Source organism: Macaca nemestrina, chromosome 9, assembly GCF_043159975.1.
Source record: "Macaca nemestrina isolate mMacNem1 chromosome 9, mMacNem.hap1, whole genome shotgun sequence".
Classification (NCBI taxonomy): domain Eukaryota; kingdom Metazoa; phylum Chordata; class Mammalia; order Primates; family Cercopithecidae; genus Macaca; species Macaca nemestrina.
The window spans coordinates 140,471,913-140,499,872 of record NC_092133.1 but is presented as its reverse complement, the minus strand read 5'-3'; the positions used below and the strand labels follow the sequence as shown (position 1 = coordinate 140,499,872).

The 27,960-nt window shown below is 44.2% G+C and overlaps 2 long non-coding RNA genes across 4 annotated transcripts in view; one reads left to right on the top strand and one right to left on the bottom strand.

Moving 5' to 3' along the window:
- Window positions 1-27,960, top strand: part of LOC139356433 (uncharacterized) — a 152,910-nt gene that overhangs the window by 15,584 nt on the left and 109,366 nt on the right. The gene's annotated exons all lie outside the window — the stretch shown is intronic.
- LOC105490799 (uncharacterized) lies at window positions 15,425-18,000 on the bottom strand. The gene is made up of 4 exons (XR_011608352.1): window positions 17,389-18,000; window positions 16,425-16,543; window positions 15,633-15,698; window positions 15,425-15,539 (listed from the first exon to the last, which is right to left on the bottom strand). It is a non-coding gene; the product is annotated as an uncharacterized lncRNA (long non-coding RNA).

The window sequence follows — 27,960 nt, the reverse complement described above, 5'->3', positions numbered from 1 at the left end:
TTAACCAATATTGTACATTGCTGTTGCCACACTTTCTTCACATTTCCTTAGTGTTTACATAATGCCCTTTTTCTGTTTCAGGAACCCATCCAGGAGATCCTGTTATACTCAGTTGTCTAATTTCCTTAGATTCCTCTTGGGCATAGCATTTTCTTACTTTCCATGCTCTTTTAATTTATTTTTAATTGGCAAACAAAAATTCTATATATTTATGGCATGCAACATGGTATTCTGAAATATGTATACATTGTAAAACGGCTAACTTGATCTAATTAACACGTGCATTACCTCATATACTTATTTTTGTGTGTGTGGTGAGAACACTGAAAATCTACTCAGTGATTTTCAAGTATACGATACATTATTATTAACTACAGTCACCATGTTGTATAGCATTTTTAATAGATGAGCTTAAATCAATTACTATATTGTATGTCGTAGTTGGAAAAATACACGTGTGTTGTGAATAAATGAACAATGTGGGGCTTCCTGCTCTTCCATCGGCCTCAGTGTCAACGACTGGGTCTACATGTCATCGCCTGATGGGTTCTCTCTGTCCACTGCACAGATAAAACTTGTTCACTGAGACCGTGGGATTGCAGTAAAGAAAGAGTTTAACTAAGATGGGGCTGGCCACATGGAAGACAGTTATTACTCAAATCAGTCTCCTCAAAGGCTTGAAGGTTGGGGCTTTTTAAGGACAGTTTGGTGGGCAGGGGGCTAGGGAATGGGTGCTGCTGGTTGGTTGGGGATGTAATCACAGGAGCATTGAGTGCAGTCCTCATGCTCTGAGTCCACCTCTTGGTGAGGTCCAGGGAACCGGTTGAGTCACCAGTCATGAATCCGGGTGGGCTCAGTCAGTTGCTAGAATGCAAAAGTTTGGAACCAACCCAAATGTCCATCAATGATAGACTGGATAAAGAAAATGTGGTGCATATACACCATGGAATACTATGCAGCCATAAAAAAGGATGAGTTCATGTCCTTTGCAGGGACATGGATGAAGCTGGAAACCATCATTCTCAGCAAACTGACATAGGAACAGAAAACCAAACACCACATGTTCTCACTCATAGGTGGGAGTTGAACAATGAGAATTCATGGACACAGGGAGGGGAACATCACACACCAGGACATGTTGGGGGGTGGAGGCCTAGGGAAGGGAAAGCATTAGGAGAAATACCTAATGTAGGTGATGGGTTAATGGGTGCAGCAAACCACCATGGCACGTGTATACCTATGTAACAAACCTGCATGTCCTGCACATGTATCTCAGAACTTAAGGTATAATAATAATTAAAAAAAAGTTTGAAAAACATCTCAAAAGACCAATTTTAGGTTCTACAATAGTCTTGTTACCTATAAGAGCAACTGAGGAAGTCACAAATCTTGTGATCTCTGGCCACTTGATTCCTGAGCAGGGAGAGATTATACAAACTATTCCTACATTATAGCAGAATCCAGGCCCATCACAAAATCCTAATCTTGTACCCTTGCATTAGTCTTACAAAGTCAGTTTCAGCCCCAGACAAGGAAGGAACCAGTTTTAGGGAGGAACTTATAATCATTCTTGCTTCACAATTAAACTATGAACTAAATTTCTCCCACAGTTAGCTTGGCCTATGCCCAGGAATGAGGGAAGACAACCAGCCTGTTAGGCTAGAATCAAGAGGGAGCTGGCCAGGCCAGACATCTCTCACTGTCATCATCTTGCAAAAGTGGCTTCATTTGTAACAAATCAGAATCACAAAAGGAACACATTTTCAAAAAAAAAAAAAAAAAAAATTGGAGCCCATAGATCACTAAGAGAACTGTATAATTTAATGTAAACAAACACTTTACCATTTTCAAAATGCATAATTTTCAAAGCAAAATGCTTTCATCCCAGTTGGTCTAGTGTGTCTAGGGTTTGAGCCCCAGGCTGGATTCCCAGACAAGGCCCACCGCTTGATCAACTGCCATCTGGACAGTCACCCAGGTTCCTTCTCTGGTCTGTGGTTTGCATCAATCAGAGCACCCTCCTGATGGCGTGAGCGTAAATGATACACGCACAGTGTCTCCAGGGGTCCTCAGCAGTGGCATTGCTCCATCAGTATTAGTAATGAGGGCGACGGGGATGGCAGGGTTGACCCATTGTTGGGGCTGCCATGTGCCTTTGGAAGTCCCATAGAACATGTCTGACTTTAGGTCTCATCACAACTGAGTGAGCGCGAAGGCTCTGCTAAGTGCAGAGCAGTGAAGGGTCATGAGAGATTAGAACTGGGCGATCTCAGTTCAGCCGTGGGCCCTGGTGCCTGGAACTGGGGATGACACTGGATGGCAGCTGCCCTTTGGATGCAGATCTGGGTGTGGAGGTTTAGCTCCTGGGCCTTGCGTTAGAACCTCAACTCTGTAATTCACATGGCCTATATAGCCTTGGGAAGTTCCGTGTGTCCTCAGCTCCTTCCTCTCACAAATGACTATTGCATTAAATAATCTCATGATCCCTTGCAGCTCTAAAACACGTAGAGTCTTTTCGAAACACGGTTCAGTCAAATGATGATAACCACAGAGTTCATAGCCTTTTAACTTTTCATAGCTATAAATTGAACCATGTCATGGAATAAAAAAGGACTCTATTAACTACACAGGAATCCAGATAAAAGTTGTTTACAGTGTCTTTTTTTAGAAGCAATATAAGCTCGAATTTTTAAAGTAATACAATTCTCTTTTGTACTTTTTTCTGCGAAATAGATGGCAAATGTAAATAAAAGTCTTCTATATATTTTAAAACTAAATGGAAAAATCTTCATAAAAAAGAATACCTACTCTCAGGCTGAAATCTCTTTATGCCAACTTTGTTCCCAGCTGGTTCAATTTTGCTTTATAGCTGGTCATTTATTAGGGGTCTGTAATGGAAATGCTGAAAGCACTATAAATGTTGCGGTCCTAGTGGCTACCACTGAAATAATGGAGCCCTTAATCACTCCCTGGGTGGGGATGGAGGGAGAAGGCTCTCCTAGCATTTGAAGATATGGAAAATTCCTGGAGGAGAAACAAGCGTTCAGGGGATATTAGTGGAGTATTTCACCAGTCCCTTTTACCCAGAACAGCAGTTTCCACGAAAACAAGAGGTTTGTTGCGTGTGATGAATGGAGAGTGATTCGAAACAGGGACACTGTGTTGTAGCAATTATTCCATAATGCATGACTCCATACTTATTAAGGCTACTAAGATAACAGTACTTTGTTATTTAGTATGGATTTTCCTAATTGCAAAACGCCTTATGATTTATTATACAGTCTATGATTAGACCAGGCTGAACCAATCAATACCGCCTTAATTACTAGTTGCTGTTACATGCACTCTACCAATATCTGAATTCAGGAAGTTGTTAAGTTATCTCAGCCAGAAGCCAACATTACACGTATTTTTCATAAATGCAAAAGGCTCGTTTCATCAAAAGAGGAAGCCATTATGCCAAGAAAAATGGAACGCAGTTTATACAGAAGCAGATAGATGACTCCATGTTAAAGAGAAAATCATTCAGTGTGTTGATCATCTCCCATTCTTCAGTAGAAGAGGCGAAAAACTGTGAAACCAGCGTAAGCTACCAGTAGATATTTCATAAAATTAGCATGGCTGACTTTTTACTGAAGATGTCATTATTCAAGTGAGTACCAACGTCTTCCGCTGGATAAAACCAGAATTTTAACACAGAGGGATTCATGGTTAATAAGTCACATACAACTGGGTACGGGCCTGCAGGCTGTTCTTTACATTGCATCCTCACCAGAGAGGAGCAATTTCAGCCTTAGGACTCTTAAACTACATTCCCTTGTGAAGCAAATTATTTCCTTAATGAGGCCAAAAAGAGGGATGAAACTAAAGGCTTTGACTGCTGCCAAAACACTGGACTTGCACTCAGCGGAACCCAGTGGGTGCTGGAGCGAGAGGGCAGAAACTGGACGTGCGTCTGCTCAGGCAGGACGGAGGCGTGAGATTTTCTGAGAAGCCCAGTAAGAGAGAAGGGCATTCAAGGGCCCACAGAGAGATCTGTGCAGCAGAGCCTGATCAGGAGGGAAGTGGGGGAAAAGAATTCCTGCTTATATGTAGGATAAATATCATTCTTTTTATATATCAAACTTTTACCATGAAACTAGGAAAGTTTCCTGCTTGGTACAAACTTTCCCCACTTGCAAGCATGATGATGAAAAGACATCCCTAAAAACTTCAGATGACAAATGGGGACCACTACCGTAGGTCACTGCTGACCTCACTCACTGCTCCCCTGCCTGGGCATCCACACACAGTTGTGTAGAGGCTCTGTCTCCTGGAGGACAGCTCCTAGCAGAAGCGCAGACCTGCCTGTCCTGCTGCTGTTCTCTCTCTCTCCTTCTCTCTCTGACTCCTTCTCTCTTAGTCCCTCCCTCTCTCTCCTTCTCTCTGCCCCTCTTTCTCTAGTCCTTTAGGAATTGCTCCCTGGACCTTCCAGACTGGCTGATATTCTGGTGTTTAGCCACCAACACTGCCCCTATTACCACCCTCCTTGATAAGCTCTGCGCTGTCTGCTTCCCTGTGATTTTCCTTAGCGAACTGTATTAGGAACGCCTCCCAGGAACTCAAGCCCTCACGGCTGTGTCACTGCACCTGACACCTAATGCTGCCTGGGGGCGTTTCTTCAGTGACGCAGGGGAGAGAGCAAAGTGACTCTGAGCGCGTGGGCTTCGGTGCCTTCCCCTGCAGAGCCCCACCCACTCCGATGGGTGGCGCTCCTCTGTGGGCCTCACAGGGAGGGACAGGCATGGCATGGTCCTCACCATCTCCCGTAATTTCATGTAAAACCACTCTGAAGGAATGGACAGATGGAGCACATGCCCAGGCTTGAATCATAACCCCTGAAGACAATCCCAAGAGATCAAAATCCGTGAAGTCTAAAATCCTGAACAACTAAAACCCCCCAAATCACAATCACAGGATAGTTGCATGGCATTAGGAGGAACTATCACCTTGTTGTCTTTCTTTATTCAGAATACTATGAATTCCAATGGAATCTCCAAACCATAATGACAGACTTGAAATTTGGTGCAACCAACGTTTCTACCGGTGAATTTCAAGGTATTTCCAATAACATTTATTTCGTTTTCATACGTCCCAATGCATTAGATGAAAAATTCAGATGAGAGGATTGGCCACGAGGTATGACAAGGAAAACTTCAATTTAAAATGTGCCACTGTCGGCAGTCCCGTTCCCTCCAGCGGATGACATTCCAGGAGCTTTAATGAATTAAAACTGCCTTTGCCTGAAGGAGTCCACGAGGCTCCTGGCTGGTTGGAAAATAATCACGTGTGAGGTAGGATAGGAAGACACTCAGGCAACAGTGTGGCTGTTCAGGCTTATTTGACACATCTGTGGTCCGCGCATGAGTGCACCCACGGTGGGTTTCCGCGTGCCCAAAACTACACAGGAGCGCAGCACAGAAGACGGGAAAACTTAGTAGGAAATACCCACGGCCGCGCATGTCAACTCATAGAGGAATTCCAACTGGAGCAGCCCCACGCGGAAAATGCACGTCAATGTATTCTCCAAGGAGAACCACGTCGTAAAAGAAAAAAAAAAGCAGCTATTGATTTCGATGAAAGACTTCAAAATACAGTTAATAATTATGAACAGCAGGCTCTTACAGCCCATCTCCCATAGTTGCCCATAATCTATCCCTGTAAGACACTTTTTCAAATGTCAATTTTTTTCTTTTAATTTAGCTTAGTCTCTTTTTCTGTTTTTACTTATTTTTCACTATTTTAAATCGCCAGCATTTTTTTAAAAAAACATTTGCTCTGTGGTGTATTTCATCTTTGCATCATTTTCAATACTGGAGGTTTACCTTGTGTGGAGGCCTTGAGAGAGTTCTAATTTGTCCAGTGCATTTTCTGCACATGCAGCTCCGTAGACTATGTTCTCGCCTGTGTTTTCACTGTGCATGAGCGCTGTGCGTGTGACTTCCTCAGTAAACGAACAGATGTCCCTTTCCCACATCTGCATCGTGAGCGAGAACATTTCACCAAACTGTGGCACACGCGTGGTTTTTGATCCGTCTCATCAAAAGACTTGGAATGTCCGTCGCAGTGTGGCCGAAGATGGTGGTTATGCAGCTGGGTGCACAGTTGCCCACCTCAGTGATACGTGCTTAGAGAGTGAGCTTCTGGCCACTTTCTTAGATGGGGCCCCTCAGTTTTGCTTGTAACTGGCATGCCCGTGTGACCACGTTTGTGTACCTGGGTGCGTACGCTTGTGAAAATATGAATGCTGTTGCTGCCTATCTTATTGAGTAAAGTGCCTGTTAGTGTTGTCAGGTTGGTCAAATGAATCTCCCCCTTTTAACATGTAAATAAATATACCTTTTAAAGAATGTTAAATTATTTCTTTCTTGAATAATATTTTTCAGATTTTGATCTTTAGGGATCTCCACATTCAGGATTACAGGGTTCAGTATTGTGTCTTTTGAGATTATGGTGAGCTCCCCTTGACATGCACACAGATATGTCCACATGCAGAGGTGCACTCATGCACATGTTCACACACAAAGGACACGCCACACACACACACACACACACACACACACACACATGCTGCCCACAGCTTCTGGCCATGGTGTAACATGTGGAGATAAACTGGCATGAGTTGTGCTGTGTCTGTTTTAAAATCCTAATTTTTGCAAAGGGGCCATGCACATTTAATTTTGCATGAACACCACACTAACTCTGTAACCAGACCTACATTAATTCACCTGGCTCACCAATTAAAGATTACAGCCTGATTTATTGTAAAACATAGATAATATAAAAGGGGAAATCGGATAAGGTGGTTTCTGGTCTCCCTGTCCGGCCCTGCACCCTTGGCTTTGCTCACCCTGGGGGTCCCAGTGGGTTGGTTAGAATTTCCTGGTGGTCAGCCTGGCCCCAGAGACACTGTTTCCAACCCCCCGTGGGTTTCATGAGGGAATGAGAAGGAGATTTGAGGCATGACCCTGGGCTGTAGAAGAGGCCAGTGAGGGACGAAGAGAGGCTGCCTTCTCTTCGGCCTCTCTCCTTGGAAACACACAGAGCAGGGAGTGTGAGAATCTCAACCGTACTCCTTCATGCTGTAGGTTTCATCCAATGGCCCTAAACCTTCACAAACCCTCGCCCATGTTCTGTGCAGCCCATAGTGTACTTGCGATGGATGTTTGCAGAGATTTGAACTGGGCTGGAGTTGCTCTGGTCAGCAGGATATTAAACACAGGCACACTGGCAGCACCCGCTCTCAGGGCCACTGGTGCCAGCCCTTCCGCAGGAGACATTTGCAGTTGGCCTGAAAGGTCGAGGTCAACAATGTGGGCATGTCAGGAGAGACGCCGGGACTCACTATTCAGGATTCAGAGAAACAACCCTGAGAAGGACACTGTGGCCCACACTGAGAAGGAGCCCAGCAAGGAGCTCCACCTACCTGGCATCCTTTCAGAAATTACCTGACACGTGAAACCAGACACTCCAAACACTTGAAACCAAACGTTACTGCCTGGGAACAGTGACTGTTCCTCTGTTCACAGCTGGCCAAAGCTCGGACATGCCACACACCCAGCAATCCACCCAAAACACGAGCACTACACTCCCAATTCCAATACCAGGCCCTGAGGTCTTTGGTCTTGTTGGGGGAACGCCCCCACGTTTGAATCTGTTTGCATATTGAATCTGTACAGCATTCGCGCTACCAGTTGGTTGGGGTTTTTAAACAATTATGAAAACAATTAGGAGAAGAGAGGCCCAGGCAGAGGCTTTTACCTGCTCTTGCAGCTCTTCTGGAGCCTTCCTCCACCGTGTGGATAAGCCCCAGTTCTCCCGCAAGGTGGAGCTCCAGCCACCAAACCTCTTCCCGGAGGCCTGCGCCTGTGTGTCCATCCTCGACGGTCCAGCATAGCTAAGTTGATGCGTCACTGAGCACAGATACAGAAGAATGAGAAATCTGCAGAACTCGTGATTTTAAACTACTGTGTGTGAGAGTAGTTGGTGACACACAGCAATTCCGCAGCAATTAAATGAATTGTCCAGCAAAAAGGAAGGGTCTATTCCATTCCATTTCCTGCTGTGGTGGTGTGGATGGACCCCAGCCTGATATCCCAGGCAGTGACAGGCAACTGTCGTGTATGCTGTCCGTAGTGCTGCCCAGGGTGTCAGGAACACTGAGCGGGGTGCCAGGGAATGCCGTCGCACTCCTGCTTGTGGCTGGAGGAAGCTGCCTCCTGGGACGGGAGTGTCAGTGTAACAATGGGTGACAGCAGGAGCAGGGCAAAGAGGCAAAGAACAGTGGGGTTGCTTGGGCCTGATATCAGGTAGGAAGGATGAGTTTTCCCCCCAGGAAATAAGAAGAGTTTCTATTCTTCTGCAGAAAACAGGGAGACAGCACCTGCCCTCTTCTCACTCACGTGGTTTACCTGAGCAGGCTCTCTGCCCTGACACCAAATCCTAACAAAGCAGATGCTCAAGTTTTCTATTACACTTTTCAACTTACCAAAAGCATACTTTTGTGTTTCACAATAGAAACATTTCAGAAGAAAAGAGATAAACTGAACTACACTTTAAAAATATGAAAATAAGAATAAAAGAACAGGAAATTAAATAACTTATTGTACTTATTAAGATTTAGGTAATACAGTGTTTTGAGTCAACAGGAGGCTCTTCTTTTCAATAGAACAAGTAAATAATATTTATCTAGTTTGAATTTTGTTAGGAAAATAAAAAGAAATCGAACCTTTAAATTATGTTTGCCTGACAGATTGGGTTGTGGCTGTGGATGCCAAGGAGAACCATCATTTTCTAAAGGGAAAATGTCCTTTTTTTTTTTTTTTAGAGAATATTCTAGGCATTGCCATTCTCCAGCTCCTCATTCTCAGAACCTTGTTATCATTGTTTAAATAAAGCACTAACTAGGATGCCAACTTTAAGCTTAGAAGAGATTATTCTCTCTTTTCAAAAGTGATAAAGTCTTGTTGGTTAGCTGCAGCTCTATAACTGTCCTAGGGAAAGACCTAAATTTCCACTGAAGAGACAAACGTTATATAAAACATAGAATTTTTAAGAACAGCCCCTGTAAATGCCACTGATTCATTGCCTCATGAAGAATCATTTATGCTGTGAAACTTTGGCAGGGGTGAAGTCGGACAGACAGACTCGAGGCTGCAAATTCTCCCAGAGATCAAGCAGCCAATTCTCTATTCACTAACTCTCAAGGCTTTGGGCTGTACTGAGAGAATATCTGACCCCATCCCCTAGGTGTGGACCTGAAACTGAACGCCCACCAATTCTTACACCCCTGGAGGGTAGTACTCACAGTATCTTGGGTCCAGGAGCCTATGGAATGGGACGACTTGAAATCAGCTTTGAAAAGCAAATAAGTGGCCGAGTGCGGTGGCTCGCGCCTGTAATCCCAGCACTTTGGGAGGTCAAGATGGGCGGATTGCCTGAGTTCAGAAGTTTGAGACCCGCCTGGGCAACACGGAGAAACCCCGTCTCTACTAAAATATGAAAAAGAAAATTAGCCGGGGGTGGTGGCGGGCGCCTGTGGTCCCAGCTACTCGGGAGGCTTAGGCAGGAGAATTGCTTGAACCCGGGAGGCAGAGGTTGCAGTGAGCTGAGATTGGGCCATTGCATTCCAGCCTGGGTGACAGAGAGAGACTCTTGTCTCCAACAGCAACAACAACAACAACAACAAACACACAAACAAAAAGCAAATAAGCACAGGAGGTTAACAGATGAAAAAACTGCATGTCGAGAGAACTGTGAAGAACGGCTTAAAACTGGAGAGCTGCCTGGGCAAGAGACCGGGGCTTTGCTTGTTTCCAAAGAATTCTTCCCAATCTGAGGTTTGAAATACCTGTGAGAGAAGAAATGATGAACATTTAAAAGATACGCAAGAGTAATAGGAAGCATAGACAACATGTCTACCAAAATGGAGATGGAATCCTGGGAGGAGAAGAGAGGGGACAAAACAGAAAAAGAAATAGCTGTGAACTTGGAATTCTGTATTTTCTTATGTTATTGTTGCTGGGGTTTGAATGTGTGCCCCCAAACGTAATCACTGATGCAATAATGTTACGTGGTGGGATCTTTAAGAGGTGATTAGGTCATGAAGGCTGTGCCGTCGTGAATTAATTAATTTAATTAATGCCATCAGCATGGGAGTGGGGTCCTTATCAAAGAATGAGCTTGGCCATCTCTTGCTCTGTCTCACCTATGTGATGCCTACCACCATGTTATGATGTGGCAAAGAGGCCCCCCAAGATGCCAGTACCCCCATCTTAGACTTCCCAGCCTCCAGAACCATAAGATCTAAATATCTGTTTATTATAAATTGCCCAGTCTGTGATATTTTGTTATAGCAGCACAAAATGGACCAATACAAGGGTACGATAAAAATATTTTAGGCCAAGAAGAGGAAAATAAAAGAAAAGAAGGAAGAAAGGAAGGAAGGGAGGAAGATAGGAAGGAAGGAAGGAAGGAGGGAAGGAGGGAAAGAGGGAAGGAGGGAAGGAGGGAGGGAGGGTGGGAAAAGAAGAGAGGGAGGGAGGAGGAAGAAGGAAGGAAAAAATGAAGGAAAAGAAGGAGGGAGGGAAGGAGGGAGGGAGAGAGGGAGAGAGTGAGGGAGAAGGAAGGAAGGAAGGAAGGAGGGAAAGAAGGAAGGAAGGAAAGATGGATAAAAAGAAGGACAGAAGGAAACAGAGATGTTACCACTCACAGAGCATTGCTGAACGCACCACCAAGGGAAAAAAAAGTGACTCTAGAAAAAAGATAAGAATGAAAGGGGAAAAAAGTGACAATCAAAGCAACTAGTAAATATGTGAGTAAAACTGAAACACATTTTGACTATGGCAAATAAGAGTAAGTTCTGATTTGGGGGGTTCTGACCCACCCAGAACACGTGAGAAAGGTGGGAATAATCTACTTGAGGTGATCTATTTTAAGTTTCTTGTATTGTTTTCTAGAAACATAGACAGACTGATTAAGTTTAGATGTTATTAAATCAAGTTTGCATGGTGCACACTGAAGGGCATGGAAAAATCAGAGTACTCATGCACTTCCGGTAGAATATAAAATAGTGCAGTTGCCTTAGAAAACAGTTTTCATCCTCTGAAAATGTCAGTCATGGCATGTAGCTATGATTCAGCAATTCTGCTCTGAGGTGTCTACCCAAGAGAAATGAGAACATATGTCCACAGAAAAACTTGCACACAAGTTTTGTGTGCATTATTTATAATAACCCAAAGCAGAAACAACCCAAATGTCCATCAACTCATGAATGAGTAAATAAAACGTGGCACATTTATATAATAAAATATTTGTCAATAAAGAGGAATGAAATATTGACACATGCTATAACATAGATGAACTTCAAAAATGTGATGCTTTGCGAAAGAGCCAGACACACAAGCCCAGATGTTACATAAATCCCGCTTATGTGAAAAAGCTAAAAGAGACAAATCTACAAAAACAGAAAGTAGATTAGTGGCTGCTGAGGCGGAAGTGAGTGGAATGACGTCAGGTGAGGGAGGGAGAGGAGGAGGTGGCGGAGACACCTGAGACTCCAGTTTCCTAAGAGAGTTTGGGAAGATGGTGGGGATTCCCCCATCCAGAGCTACCAGCAGAGAGGTCTATGTCTTCGGGATGGACCTGCCTTAGCTAACCTGCGTGCTTTATCCTTGGCCGGGGGAAACATGGCCTGAGCATGGACGTGGAGATGGGTCTCAGGGCACAGTGGCTGGGACTTTTGTCAGTTTCATTTCCCTCAGGGGCCAGAGAGAGGTAGGTTCGAGGTTGCTGCGCCGTCCACAAATGACAGGCCACAAATACAACCCAGAAAAGTTATAGAAAAAGATTGGAAGATTACACTGAACAAATAAAGACTTACTTCACCTTTGATCTTAAGCACATGTAAAGAGTAATGGCGTTATTTTTAATGGGGCATTACAGCTACAAAAGATGTTCCCTGTGATCTAGAATTCACTTTCACTGATAGACAAATTTCCCGAGTGGTCTACCCAAGATTCTAGGGAGTCCTTGAGACAGATGGAGCTTGATCTCGGAGCCGTGTGCACCTGTTTGGAAATGAAGGTATGATGTGAGAGGCTGTAAAGAAATCTAATTCCTAGGTGGAAGAGAAGAACTGAGGATATCCCAACAAGGACCCCATCTATGACTGTGCTCTGCTGATCTCGGAGATATGTTGTCAGCTTGTCTTGATTCAGACCTCCATGCCAATTATCTGTTCTTGGAACTCAGGGTTTTAAAAACAATATAGTTTTCCATTCCCACATTACTTCCCTTAGAATAATGGTCTCCATTTCCATCCCGGTTGCAGCATACGTTCTCACACATAAGTGGGAGCTAAGCTATGAGGACACAAAGACATGAGAAGGATAAAATGGACTTTGGAGACTCAGGAGAGAGGGTGGGAGGGGGTGAGGGATCAAAGACTACCCATTGGGTATAGTGGACACTGTTCGGTGATGGGTAAGCCAAAATCTCACAAATCACCACTAAAGAACTTATTCATGTAACCAAATACCACCTGTTCCCCCAACATTCTGTAGAAATAAAAATAAAAATTAAAAATTAAAAAAATCATAGTTTTTGTTAAAACTGTCCTTTTAAATGAAGCAGAGAAAACAGAGACGAATAAGTTAGAGGATATTTCCTGACATATTTTATCAATCCTATGGTTATTCTTCCTCTTCTAGACTCCATGCCAGCACAGAGCACCCCCCCTTACACACACATTCACATACAGTCCCTTACACACTTATGCATACAAGGTCTGAATATGCACACCTGCACACACCACACAGTCTCTCTCATAATTTAGAGGACATTCATTGTCTTCGCAGTTATACTCTTAAATCATTCAAATAACTCTAGCTGGCTTGTCCCTGGGTTCTTTGTAGTGCTTGTTTGAGGCAGGGTGTTTGCTAAAATAAGAATACGAAATTACAAATGTCAATAAGGAAGACACATTTATATTTGCTTAGAATGAACATAAACACATTGCAAGGTCCTCCCCAGGACTTAGGAGGGGCCTGTCCGTGGAACTCTAGATTCCTGAAGCTCAAGCTTCCGTAACTTCCTGGTAAATCTGCCCCTGATAGATAAGAATGTTTTTAAATCAAAGCAAAGGCCACAGTGTTCCTAACCTTGTTTAGATGTGACCATACAAAATGATTTGAAATAAGACCACACACAGTTAGGCCTTTCTTTGGCATCCCTGAGTCTGAGACACTTTGACCGTAATTGTCAGCTCCGGGTACTGATCCCTTCCCATCTAGTTAACTCAAGCTCCAAGCTCTCTGTATGGAAGTCTTCTATGGGGAGGCTGCGGTGGGGTTGGTGGAAGTTAGGACGGCTGGTATTGAGGGCCCGGGTATGTGGTGGGGCCATTCTGTTAACTCAAGCTCTCTGTATGAAGCTTCCATGGGGAGTCTGAGGTGGGGTTGCTGGAGGTCAGCATGGCTGGTTGTGAGGGCCCGAGTACACGGTGGGGCATTTTGGAAGGGGAGCACTCTTATTGCCACTTTCTGGATAACGGTTGAAAGTATAAGGCCTACTGTTCCCCGTTGCATCGAAGTCTCCATGGAGCCTGTATCAGCCAGAGCTCCTACAGGAACAGTGTGCTCCTTATAGGATACTCCAGAAAAGGTTTGTGAAAAACTTTTGCCCTTTGAAAAATATAGTAAGACAACAAAAAGGCAATCCACAGACTGAGACAAAATTTTGCAGAACATATATTCAACAAAGGGCTTGTATTCAGAATATAAAAGGAAATATGTACACACACACACACACACACACATCTTAGTAATAAAGCAAAAAGAGACCTCAATGGTCAAAAGTGCTCAAAGATTTGTAGACACTTCACCAAAGAAGATACATGAATGCAAACACATAGAGGAAAGATGCTTAACATCACTACCTTTCAGAAAATGCAACTGAAACCAAAATGCGATATTTTTGTGCCCACTAAAATGGCTAAATGCAAAAAGGCTGACAATACTAAGTGTTGGTGAAGATGCAGAGTGAATGGAACTTTCATTCATTGCTGGTGGAAATGAAAAATGGTACAGCTACTCTAAAAACTAGTCAGAATCTTAGAAGGTTTAGCATATACTTACTGTATGACCGAACAAGCTCACTCCTTGGTGTTTCTCAAGGAGAAATAGAAACATGTCTTTGCAAACATGTACACACATGTCTATAGCAGCATTATTCTTACTAGCCAAATACTGGAAGCAATCCAAATGCTCATTAGCTTTGGTGAATTCATAAATACCATGGAGTATCCACACAAGGGAATACTACCCAGTAACAGAAAGGAACAAAATAGTAACACCTGCCACAACATGGATGGATGTCAAAGACATTATGCTAAGTTAAGGAATTCAAACACAAAAAGGCACATGCCATCTTGTTTCATTCTTATTAAATTTTCTAAAAAACAAAACCATAATGTCAGAGAGCAGACCAGCATTGGCCTGGAGCTAGGGATTGGAGGAGAGGATCAATTGCAAAGTCACGCAGGTAACTTTTTGGTCAATGAAACTGTTATCTATCTTGATTGTGGTGATAGTTACACAACTGTATACTTTTACCTAAAGGTATCCAACTTTTTCTGAAAAGCAAAAACAAATAGCTGAGGTGAAACCACTCAAAGGTGTAATATTGACATTCAAAAAACATGCACAAAAGTCAGGTTGTCTTTGAACACGAGTGGTTTCCTAGGTAACGATTTCCCTATGTAGAACAGTCTAACATTCATATCAACCACATTCTATTCTGGATTGGAGAAACACTGATTTTTGTTCAGTGTTTCTTGAATCAAAACCACTAGGTCAGACTAGAGTTATTTACAATCATCCTATTGGCAAGCCATCTGCTTATTCTAAGGAATCAGCCAAAATCCTTTAGAGCTGTTTTGGAAACTGCTTTTAGGACTTAGTATATTCTTCTGATCCTTTTCAACGCTAGAAAGCCTATGTCTTGGAAATAATTTGGTTTCTGAAAATAATTTTTGATCATTTGGTGTTAAGTCTTGAAGTAATCAGGTAGCTGGCAATTCTGAAAGGGAGGGACGCATTTGGATTTGCTTGTTCATCAACAGCCTCAGGACTTTCTGGTTCTTCCTCATCTCCATGAGCGTCCCTTGGTCAAGGCATTCTCAGAAGGCATAGGAAGAGAAGACAACATGCCTCATCTGTTCTTGGATCGGTCTTTGCTTCATTCATGGCACATACATTTCCTGAATGTACAAAGAAATGCTGACTTGAACAATGGTGAGTGAGTGTATGTGGAAACAAAAGAAAAAAACCAGTATTTCAAGGTTGTGAGCCTTTTGTAGATGGTGCCACTGATAAGCAAGGGAAGTTTTAGGGTGAGACCTGGTTTGGGGAGAATTGTCTTGAGTTTGATTGTAGTCACATTAGGTGTAAGTTGCGATGGAACAGTCAGGGAGAAGGATGTGATCTGATGTGGATTCAGGTCTGAAATAAAGACCAACCATGGAGGTGAGAGCAGAATGCATAAGAAATGAAAAGATCTCCAAGGGAAAAGCTGCGTAAGAAAAAGAGGCTCACATCTGATTCCAGGGAGATCCTGCATTGCTCTATCACCTACTCCATCCTCCAGCCCGACCGTGGAAGCTGGAATTTAAAATGAAAACACTTTGATTTTATTTGCACTTATTTGTTTAGGCTTAAAGGACTGAAAATGTGTGACATTTATGTATCTACTGCCCCAGTCAAAGTACAGTAAGAAACAGGGTTTATCTTCACAAGGTAGTGACAGCATGCCCAGGCTAGAACATAGATGGAATCCATTGTGCGTCATGGGTTTTAGAAACTGGAATGCCGGCCGGACACGGTGGCTCATGCCTGTAATCCCAGTACTTTGGGAGGCCGAGGCGGGCAGATCACAAGGTCAGGAACTTGAGACCATGGTGCCTGACCAACATGGAGAAACCCCGTCTCTACTAAAAATACAAAATTAGCTGGCATGGGGCATGGTGGCACATGTCTGTAATCCCAGCTACTCGGGAGGCTGCAGTGGGAGAATTACTTGAACCCAGGAGGCAGAGGCTGCAGTGAGCCGAGATCGTGCCATTGCTCTCCAGCCTGGGTGACAACTGTGAAACAAGAAAGAAAGAAAGAAAGAGAAAAGAGAAAGAAAGGAAGGAAGAAAGGAAGGAAGGAAGGAAGGAAGGAAGGAAGGAAGGAAGGAAGGAAGGAAGGAAGGAAGGAAGGAAGGAAGGAAGGAAAAAGAAAGAAAGAAAGGAAAGAAAGAAAAGAAAAGAAAGAAAAAGGAACAGGAATGCCTGGCAGAGTTCTCCATGGAGAGGAGCCTCTGTATGTCCTAGACACCAGACTCACACTTCAACCACGTTATAGACAGGGAACCACGGGGATACAGCCAAATCCAGAATGTGGGAGATTCCACAGGATACATGACTCAGTTTCTTCATTTCTTCCAAAGACCCAGCAAACAAATGCTTTAAAAAAAAAAAAAAAAGTGGAGCTAAGGAATGGAAGCTGTTGTAGATGATAGGAAAGGTAAGAAATCAACAAATGCAATGTGGCCCCCGTTGGGATTTTGATATAAACAAACCAGTGGGGAAAAGACATTTATTTTGATATGATCAGTGAAAACTGAACACAGACTGGGCATTCAATATTAAGAAATTGTTGCCAATTTTCTTGAGCGTGATAATGGCATTGCGGTTAAATATAAAAACATCTTCTGGAATATAATAAAACATTTGTGGAAAAAGTGACACGTTGTTTGAGATTTGCTTTAAAGTTTTAAAGCTTAAAATGTGGAGGTTGATAGAGATTGATGAAAGAAGAAAGAAAAATATGGAAATTGGTGAAGATGGGTTGTGAGTGCATGAAAATTTACTAAATTGTTTTCTCTAATATATGTATGTTTAAAATGTTCTGTCATAAAATGTTCTTTAAAATAGCAAATAATATCTGGTGGGTAATCATCAGGTACTTATGCTTGTTAGGCTGAGATATTGTGGAAGTCATTATTCTGGTAGGGATACAGACCTTGGCATCAGAATCACTTGAGTTCAAGTCCTGACTCCTCCAGGATTGACTATTGGGCGTGAGGTGAGTTTCATGACCTCTCTGAACTTCAGTCTTCTCAAATGGCATATGGGGAGTAAAATTAAGATAGATCCTGTACCTCAAGCGTGTGTTCAGGACAGAGAGAACCCTCAGAATTTGTTGAATCAATGCATAAATAAAGGAAGAAATGTGTGAAGGAATAGTTGACACAAATCTTTGGATAAACGACAAAGCTTTTAGCCAAAGTATTGATAAGAACACTTACCTGAAGCACATCAACAACAAGAGGAAGGGGCTGGCCTCCTGCTTCTGCCTGCAGCCCCTGCTCTCATTTCGAAGTGTCTGTGTGGATGCAGAGTCCGGGGCGGGTGGGAGACGAGGGGCATGGTTCAAATCATTTCTAAAGGGACCTGCAGGTGCCAATGGACATTGAGATAGAGGAAATTTCACTAAATGTACATGAAGTGTTTATTTTGAGAGTGGGAAGGCACTTCCTATTTGGAACCGATGGCAGGTATTATCTTAGTCTGCTCAAGCAGCCATAGCAAAATCTCACAGACTGGTGGCTTACACAGCAGATGCTGATTTCTCAGTTCTGCGGGCTGGAAGTCCAAGATTAAGGTGCCAGCAGCTTCGGCATCAGGGAGGACTGGAGTCTTGATCTGCAGACGGTCGTCCTCCTGCTGTGACCTCACGTGATGTCAGAGAGCACAGAGAGAGAAGGAAAGAACACTTGCTCCATTCATAAGAGCTTCACCCTCATAAACAAATCACCTCCCAAAGACCCCCTCTCCAATACCATCACACTGGAAGTAAGGGTTTCAACACAGGCATTTGGAAGGAACATAAGCCCTCAGTTGATAGCAGGTATCCCTTCTCTACGTAACTCTGCAATATTCAACAAAGTGTCTGGGTTTTAGTTACAACAAGATAATCATTTAATAAGCTAAACTTATTTTAGAGAAATTCTAGTCAGCCTCTCCTATTGCAGTTTGCTAGGAAGCCAAGTTTCTCAAGGGGAATAGGAACTGCAAATAACTTGTTTAAAAACACATCTCCTGTGACACACACATCTGTGTACACACACACACACACACACACACACACACACACACACGGCTGACCTCTCGAAAGACAATCGCAGCTGGGTAACTGTTCTAACCCTCCGGAGTGCTGGTCCCTGGGAAAGTCTGGCAGTGACGGTTTTAGGAAACTCTTTGGCCGAGAAACCCACACTTTGATATCACAAAACATCGCACTGCTTAACTTAATTTTAGCCTTGTGGTACAAAGAAAATACCTCTGCAAGATTTTCAAAGGCAGGCCTGCTTGGTAACCATCTCCACTCCAATAGTTAGCAAATACCCACTGCTAGCCTGGAGGTGCGATCTAACCGCCACCCCAGCACCACGGTCATCACCTGGCCAGGGGCCCTGGGAGCCAGTGCAGGGAATCTGGGGATTTGCAGTATTACAGAAATGCTGTAAAATCTCCAAACCTTGTTTTCACTGTTGCCTTTTGCTCTTTAGTGCAGCGTCTCTGTGTTGTAGTTATTGTATGGCTTTTGTATTTCTTGTCTTTTACACTCACGACTTTAGAGTTAAGTATTTGTACACCAAATAAGGCTCTCACCTTTATCTCACTGTGCATACAATAGTATAACACAATTTTGGTGCTTTTAATAGTATTTCTTTTTTTCATTACTAAAAAATGTTTATTTGAATTATATACTTTAAAAAAATGAATGGTATTCACATACAGTGTTACATATACCCAGTGCCCATTTGAAGTTTGTCCAAGCTCCATCATAATAAACCACCAATGAGAAATTCCAGCAGCAATGGGGCAAAATCCCCCTTCCAGGTATGGGAGCTTGGCCTGGTGGGCGCCTGACTGTAGGCTGGGCCTGCATGTCCGGGAGTCCCGGGGCGGCTGAGTATTTGAGCAAAGCCCCTGGGGTTTGTCCTTCTCTCTGTACATTTTCTTACCATTGCACAAGCGGTGGGGCGGCCCCTCCCTCGCCATCGTTCTCCACATCAGCTCGGACCTCTTGGCTTCCATCTGGTAGACCCCTCGCTTGCTCAGGACACCCTTTCACGGTCCGGTCCCCATTCACGCTTCACACCTCCACTTAGGACATGAACTTTTCTCCTCCTTTCTAGCCCGCAACAATCCAACTTTAATGGCCCATGAGAACCAGAGCTGACCCCATCAGAAACTTTCCAACAACTCAAAAAGGTCTGTGTTCCCCAGAAGGCAGAAAATGCTCAACCCACCAGCATGCCAGAAAGGGAAGGGCAGAGCTGGGAGCCGAGGAGGACGGGGGTGTGGGGATGGAGGAATGGGGGCAGGGCTTCCTTCTCAGAACAGGCTGACCACCCCTGAAGGAACGGGAGAATGGGCCAGCCAGACATTGCCGGTGCGCTGTCACTTGCATAGCACCTGAAATAAGCTTTCAAAGTCAGACTTTGCTCTGGTCACTGAGAGCAGCTGCGAGTGTGGGGAGACACTGACCCCCGGCACAGGTGATGGGTGTGACAGGTGATCTATCAAGTAGCCTAGGGGTTTCTGGGCGAGGAAGGTGGCTTTCTGAGGACAGGTTCCCTATCTGGTACTACTCAGATATTCTCCAATGAGACTTCTGTGCTCCTCCGAGCGGTGAGACTGGCTCGTGAAGAGGTCTCTGAGAGACAAGAAGTGAATGAGTGACAGGCCGTATCACAGGGTCAGGTGATCCTGGCCTCAATACAGCTTTCTTACCTCTCAGATGTGTAACATCAGATGAGTTGCTTAACTTCTTAAAACCTTATTTTCCTCATTTTTGAGATGGAATTAACAACAGTGTCCAGTGTGTTCATGGTAATGTCTCCATAAATGTTAGAAGGGAGGAAAGGAGAAAGAAAAAAAGAAAGAAAATGAAAGAAAAGAAAGGAAAGAAAAGGAAAGAAAAAGGAGAGGGGAGGGGAGGAGGGGAGGGGAGGGGAGGGAGAGGAGGGAAGGGGAAGGGAAGGGAAGGGAAGGGAAGGGAAGGGAAGGGAAGGGAAGGGAAGGGAAGGGAAGGGAAAAAGGAAAGGAGAAGATAAAAGGAAAGAAGAGTAGAGAAGAAGTTCATTTCTGGCCTCCATTTTGGGCCACCCTCAGCTAGCAGTGAGCATCCCTGGGTGAAACGCAATAGTTTGAAGACACAGTTCTCTCCAGTCTGTGTCATCGGAAGAATATTTTGCAAGCAACCTTGTAAGCATTCAAAGGGAAAGCTGGGCTCAATATTTCCTCCACCTAATGCAGAAACAATGAAAGCTGATGTTTATAAAGTGGGAAGATCATAAGCACTAAATATTGCTCATTAGTTTAGAGAAATAGTAGCGTGGATAATAACAAATGATTTAGAAAGGCTGTTCGGTGATTCTTATTTACCCTGCCCGATAATATATGAACAAAAGGCAGGTGATAAAATTAGAAGACATCCCATTTAGAACAGATAAAAGACAACACTGCCTTGTTTACTCACCATGTAATTATCTTGTAAAAGTCTTCACTACAGGATATTATTGTGACAAATAGTTTCAACTAAGGACTAGGCATTTATAATAAGAGGAGCAACATGTGTAGTTCAAACCCCATCAAGCTGTATATACCACCGCATGGAAGATGCTAGCTGAAAGTGGAAAGAATAGAGGGAAGGTCCCAGAAAATTCAAGACTTAAGGTCTGTCAATTTCCCCCAAATATTCTTAGCTTAACTTTCCACGTGTAAAAGCGAGTGTTTTGCGTGTGTTTATTTTTTCTGTTTTAGACTAGTTCTCTATCTTTTTCATTATGGGAAAACAGAAGATTACATTCAGGCTAAATTTTTTTTTTCCTGAGATTTTTGGCTAAATTAATTAATTTGGAAAAGAATTGCAAGCAGAGAGTATAGTAGATGTTAGAGATGATCAAAGATCATTGCAGTGGTTGCAGAACTGATGATTTAATCTCCTAAGGACTCTGGCGGTAGCAAATGCTCTAAACTGATTGCTTGCGTTGGTAAAATAATTCTGACTATTACTAAATTGCTATTTCTCTTCTTTTAATGTGGATATAGTGTGAATAAATGGTATGCTTTTCTCTAAAACATCTGGGTCTAATTCTATTAAGGACGTGATGAACCATTAGCCTGTAACAACTAACAGTTAAAATGAACATTTCCCCCCTATAGTTTGGCTATAACCAAAGCAGTGAGAACTTTCGTGAAACCAGTTGCCTGGCATTTTAAAAATTACAGCAGCAACAATAAAAACTCCAAATATCAATTTTTACACAATTCTAGTCTATTATACTCAATTAATTTAGTTAAAGCTGTTTGAATATGTTGATATTACTTGACTAGGCCTGATTTTCCTAAACCTTCATGTAATTAGAACTACGCCTTATATCAGGCAGTGAAATACCTTACCTAGAAAGCATTTTGTGTTTCTAAATGGAAAATTAATATACACATATAAATATATTTGTTATTAAGTGTGAATCTGCATGGTTCCTCTAAATCTAGTTTTAATATGGGCCAAATGAAAATAATATCTTGTTATTAGACTATTTACATTACCTTTGCATTGCTATTGAATTTGTTCTGTTTTTCCCTGTTAAATTGAATATAAACTAAGCCTAAATACCCATAGAAACAAACATTAAAAAAGTAACACATTTAAAATGTGCTCTATCTCTTTAGAAATAGAATTGACTCTATAAATGAGCTGTTAATAATATATGTCTTTTTGCTTTTAAAGATTGCAAAGAAAGAAAGGGATGAACAGGGATTCTAGCTTCATACACTGGTTCAATGAATATGTACTGAGTGAATTTAAAGCGTTGCATTCCACTAGGTTACCAGGTTCTTGGGAAGCCATGGGTAACTTAGAGATTTAGAGGGAACGTTATACACACACACACACACACACACACACATATCACAGGTGTCAGCACACCCCCCACCCCATCCCCAGCAGTCTACAGCCCTCACTCACACTTGCTTCCCTCTCATGGACCCTTCCCAGTGGCTACTCCTCCCTTTCACCAGACTCTCATGCTCATGCTTACTTTATTTGGACAACCAATGCTGATCCAAGTCCTAACCTCCAATATTCTCCAGCTTTGCTTCTAAAGAAATGCAAATCCTACTAGTGTTGATGACCCGTCTGTCTGGTATTCAGTCCCATCTGGATCCATTCATTCCACTTCTTGGTTTATATCTAAAGGATTTGACATCAGTATATTAAAGGACATCTCTGTAGTCTTATGTTTACTGCAGCATTCTCCACACTAGCCAAGATATGGAATCAACTTAAGTGTCCAACAAGGCATGAACAAATAAAGACAACATGTACATACGTACAACAGAATACTATTCAGCTTTAAAAAAGAGGAAAATCCTGTCATTTGCAACAACATGGATGAACCTGGAAGATGTTATATGAACTGAAATAAGCCAGGCACAGAAAGACAAACACCATACGACCTCACTTATCTGTGGAAAATTTTAAAAAGCTGAACTCACTGAAGCAGAGAGAAGAATAGTGGTTACTAAGGGCTGGCAATGGGGGAGTTGGAGGTTGGGGAAATGTTGATCAAAGGATACAAAATTTCAATTGGACAGGAGAAATAAATTCAAGATATTATTGTACAACATGGTGACTTTAGTTGATAACAATTATTATATTTTCAAAAATAAAAGAAAAAAGAGTGAAAGGGGATGTAATACAGTGATAAGAAGCACAGAAAAAAAATAAATATAAGTAAATCCCATTTGTATCTTGTTTTGAGCTGTGGTATTTCAAGGCCAGGGGGAATGCTTAAAGAAACCCTGATCTTGGAATGGCACAGCTGAGACAACAAATTCTGCATCTTGTGGAAGAGAAAAATCATCATGAGTGGAAATAATCAGAAGGGCTCAGAGGGAAATTAGAAACTGACTTGTGGGTGAGGAATTGGACAGACACTGGGTGGCAATCTTGGAAGGGAAAACAGAATTTAAAAAAAGAATAAATGAGATACGTTCAAAGACCAAAAAACAGATCATGGTGGTGGTGGTGTAGTAGTTATCTCCTGCTATGTAACAAGTTGCCTCCAAACTTGGCAGCTTGAAACAATGCACATTTATCATCTCACAGTTTCTGTGGGTCAGGAATCTTTGTGTAGCATGGCTGACTTGGCTCACTCACAGATCCACACTCAGGTACTGGCAAGGGGTGAGGGCTCATCTGAAGACTCAGCTGGGGAAGGGTCTACTTCCAAGCACACCTACAAGCATACTGGCAGGACTGCATTGTATCATGGTTGGGGGACTGAGGTCCTCAGTTTCTTGTAGATTTCAGCTGAGAAATGGACTCAGACCTGCCTGTTGCCTGCCCTGCCTCCCTGAAGTCTTATTCTTTTCTTATTGGACAGGAAACTGACCATCAGTAAATGGTGAGATTGTTATTTTCACCTTCACCTGGACTTTATGGAGATAATCTCAGTCAATTGAGTTGCTCCACTCAGAGGATTTCCAGACACCAGGAAGTCAGTCAGGCATGGGAGAGAGTTGCTCTTTCTGAAGGGGATGTGTGGTGGCTTCTCCCAACTGGTTTCATTCTGCTTGGACGATTGTCCCATGTGCTCATCAGGGGACAAGTCCTGTATGGGAAGGGACAAACGTGACTGTACAATGTCACGTCAGGACCCTGTGTACTTAAATTCTGATGAGCTATTATTTTTCATGCTCTCCCGGGCCAGAAAAATAACGTAGGGAATGGTTTGTCTTGTCACTGATGGAAGCAATGCGCCTCTGAGTGCTCATGCTCACGGGTGAGCCTTCCTTCCCGCCTACATCAGAGCACATCACAGGGAGATGCCTGGGAAGGTGGTGATGCACAGCGGACTTCAACCCAGATGGCTGAGCCAGGTGGTGTGAGAAAAACCACTCTCACAGCGCTGGGGATGTCCCCAGTTACAAGGCAGGTCTGTAACCTCTAGGCTTCTGCCACTCACCAGGTTTGCTCTGGTAACTGCAGTGCCCCATGTCAGTAAGCTGGCACAGGAGATGAAAGATAAACATAACCATTCTGTGTGTACTGTGGGTGCCGGATGCTGTCTCCATCACTCATTCATTGTTGTTGCTGCTAATCTGATCCCAGTTCAGGTGAGAAAAGGCCTCACTGACCCTGAAACAATTAGGATTTACTGATTTGGAAATTTTCTAAGTGGCCACTGCAATTCATCGCCTCTGCAAGACTCTGACCATAAAAAAGCTGCCCTGAAATCTTATGGACAAAACCTCTGCTCGGGTCTGGTCCAGTTGCCAGATGATTGAGTGCATGTGTTAGGTGTTAATCTGGTGGGTTTGCCTTCATAGAAAATCAGTCACTTGTGGGGAAGCCCAATATTGTTCTCTTAGCTTGTCAAAAATAGAAAGCCCACAGCCCAGGAAGGAAAGAGCTGGCAGGTCTGTGCTTACAGGTCTCTGGGACCCTGTCATCTTTTGCTCTTTAGCTGTCAGGGCTGGAAATGCAACTCTCCCTTCCCGTCCTCCGTCTCACTGATGGGGCCCGCTCCAGCTGCTGCTGGCCGAAGGCCCTGTGGGGACAGTCCACCCCGGAGTGCCCCTCTGACCGGCTCAGGACAGGAATCCGAGCCGTGCTGCAGGCAGGTGACCGGAATGTGCTGGGAGCCACACAGCGGAGCAGCCCCAAAGCCGAGGGCTTGCATGTGCTACTCCAATTAATTCTAAAAGCAACCTCATGGCACTGGCCTTTCTCCCATTCTGTAAATATGGAGGGAGAGGTTTTCTAGGTTAGGGAAACTTCTCAAAGTCTCAGAGACAGTGAGAGATGGAGTTGAAATCTAATTTGGGGCTGTCTGTTTCAGATCTGAGTCTGTCACATACACTGATACTGGGCCACACATCTGTCACTCACAGACACCACAATGACTGTGAAAGGGCAATGCCCTCTTTGTCTCCTCTGCCCATGAACTTCAGCCCTCACGACCTCCCACACCTCTCTCCTCTACGTTCTGCCTCGGCTTGGAAACATGGACATATTAAAGGTCTGTAGAGATGCCCAGAACCGAGTTATTAGATACCAGAGTATGGGGTTTCTAAGCTCAGTTGATATTATAGACAGATGGCAAATAAATCACCCAGTTTGCCTAAGTGCTCTTTTTCAGTCACTCAGATTTTCCTCAAATCACAGTAAAGTTGTTTGAATTACTGAGCCCTGATAAACTAGATTGGTCCTGACACAGAACGATGAACTTGCCTCATACCACCAGTTACAGGCTGAATGTATGTGTCCTCCCATAATTCACACACCGAAGTGCTCACCCCCAGAGTGGGTGTATGTGGGGTAGGGAGGTAATTAAGGTTATGTTGGGTCACAAGGGCAGGGCCCTAATCCAACAGGATTAGTTTCCTTCAAAGAAAAGATACCAGAGAGTGAGCTCCCTTTCTTCTCCTCTCTTCTCTCCCCCTCTTTCTCTCTCCCTCCCTCTCTCTTTCTCTCCTTCCCCTTCTCTTTTTCTCTCTCCCTCCATCTCTCCCTCCCTCCCCCTGTCTCTCTCTCTCTGCTATGGGAGGGCATAGTGAGAAGGTAGCTCTTTGCAACCCATGGTGAGAAGAGCCGTCTCCGGAAACCAACCCTCTGGTCCCTTGATCTTGGACTTCCGGACTCTGAAACTGTGAAAAACTGAATGTCTGTGATTTAAGCCACCCAGTCTGTGAGAGATTGGTATGGTAACCAGAGCAAACCTATCACAGTTTGTAATCAAATGTTGGCTTTGTGATTTTTTGACGATTGTGTTTCTCCCCCTATAAACTGTCAGCCCCATCAAGACTGAGCTCATGTCTTCCTGCTTCAGTGTTAGATCCTGAATTCCGCGCACAGGGCCGTGCACCTAGTAGGTGCTCACTAAGTCTTTGTTGACTGAGGCCTCAAATCTAAAGAGAATGGGAGATGCATAGGCCTCCACCCAAACACCCGCAATGCCTATTTTTTATAGTTAAGGGAAGCCCAGACAGAAAGCTAGTAAATCGTTTACCTGAACTTACTCAGCAGGTGAGGGGCAGGTCAGGTCTGAACTGAAGGTCCCCTGGGCTCCCCTGAGCAGGGGAGAGAAATGACCTCAGGGTCAGCAGGAGGACTCTGAGGTGTGGAGCCCCCCAACATGCCAGACGCTACAGGAATTGCTTCACTTAGCACAGAAACCTGAGGTGCTGCTCATGTTCCCATTTCACAAAATGAGATCTGAGACCAAAAGAAAATTCTACCCCCAGCAGCGTGTCTGCTGTGTCCCCCTCACCTGATGAGCCCGGTGTTTGCCCTGCATGCCCCCCGGCACCGAGCTCACTCGCTCTCTTCCCTGCAAGCCCCAGGTGCCAAGCTCACTCACCCTCTTCCCCACGTGTTGTCATCAGCACCTGCCTTGGCTCTGCTTTCTCCAAACCTGTCCCCATCGATCAGCTGGGGTGGATGAATGATTTCCATCTTGCAAAGTCATTGTATGGGGAAGATGAGATATTCCACGTGAAGCCCCCAGCGCAGCCCCCAGGGCTGCCTCCTTCCAGGAATGTTGGCTCTGCGGTCATCTTCCACATGAGTTTTCATCTGTCACTTACAACAGGAGTGCTGGTGGGAACCATGGTGCAGGTGAGCAGCCTGAGAGCAACAGTTCTTGTTGGCTTTTTTCTCTGCTGTCATAGCTTGAAATGTCTGGGATCTGCGAGTGAACTGACAGCAGACAGGTGGACAGGAGGGAGAGCAGGTCCATCCGTCTGTGCTCATGCACATATACGTGAAGACCCAGTAATGAGGAAAGGGTTTATATACCAGCAAACACAATAAAAACAGGGACTCAGGCATCACGGGCAGTGTGGAAAGTCCTTTCGGTCTTGATACTAATGGGCAGCTGATCTGAACTGGTTTTGTTTTGTTTTGTTTTGAGATGGAGTCTGTCCTGTCGCCCAGGCTGATGGGCAGTGGTGTGATCTTGGCTCACTGCAACTTCTGCCTCCCAGGTTCAAGAGATTCTCCTGCCTCAACCTCCTGAGTAGCTGCGATTACAGGAGTGAGCCACCACACCTGGCTAATTTTTGTATTTTTAGTAAAGACGGGGTTTTACCATGTTGGCCAGGCTGGTCTCGAACCCCTGACCTCAGATGATCCTCAGCCCCGGCCAGCTCTGGGATGACAGGCGTGAGCACTGTGGCCGGCCTGTACTGCACTGCTCAGTGTGGGGAAGGGGTTCAGTCTTCCTCCAAGCAGGAAGTGCCCCCAGAGGGGATCAATGCAGCTCTGCTTCCTGGGGCAGCGGCTTAAGTGGAGGTGGAGTTTCTTTCTTCGGCTGCTGGCTGCTCAGGAGTTTTCAGTTGAAAGTAATTTCCATCCCTTCATTCTCAACTGGCGTGTGAACCAGCGTCACCTGCAGGGCTTGGAAGACAGAGATCGCAGAGCCTGGCCCCAGGGTGTCTGATTCAGCGGGTCCAGAGGCGTGCCGATGTGTGGACAGCCATCGCTGACCTACCATAACCTCACATCTGCCGAACAGATACTGCTCAGAAATTAACAATGGATGTTTGTCTTCATGCTTCCGCGCGACACATCAGATACGGCGCTGTGCTGGGCGGAGCCACAAGAAGCCTGGAGACCTGGCTGTGGCTGCTGGTTTTGTCTCTGGACCTCCGGTGCTGATGATCACAGGCTCCAGACACCCTTGGAGCTGCGCGGGCCTTCAGTGGCGTGTGTGTGCGTGCGCGTGTGCGTGCGTGTGTGTGCGTGCGTGTGCGTGCGTGCGTGTGCGCGCCCATGTGTGCAGATATGTGCATGCGTGTGT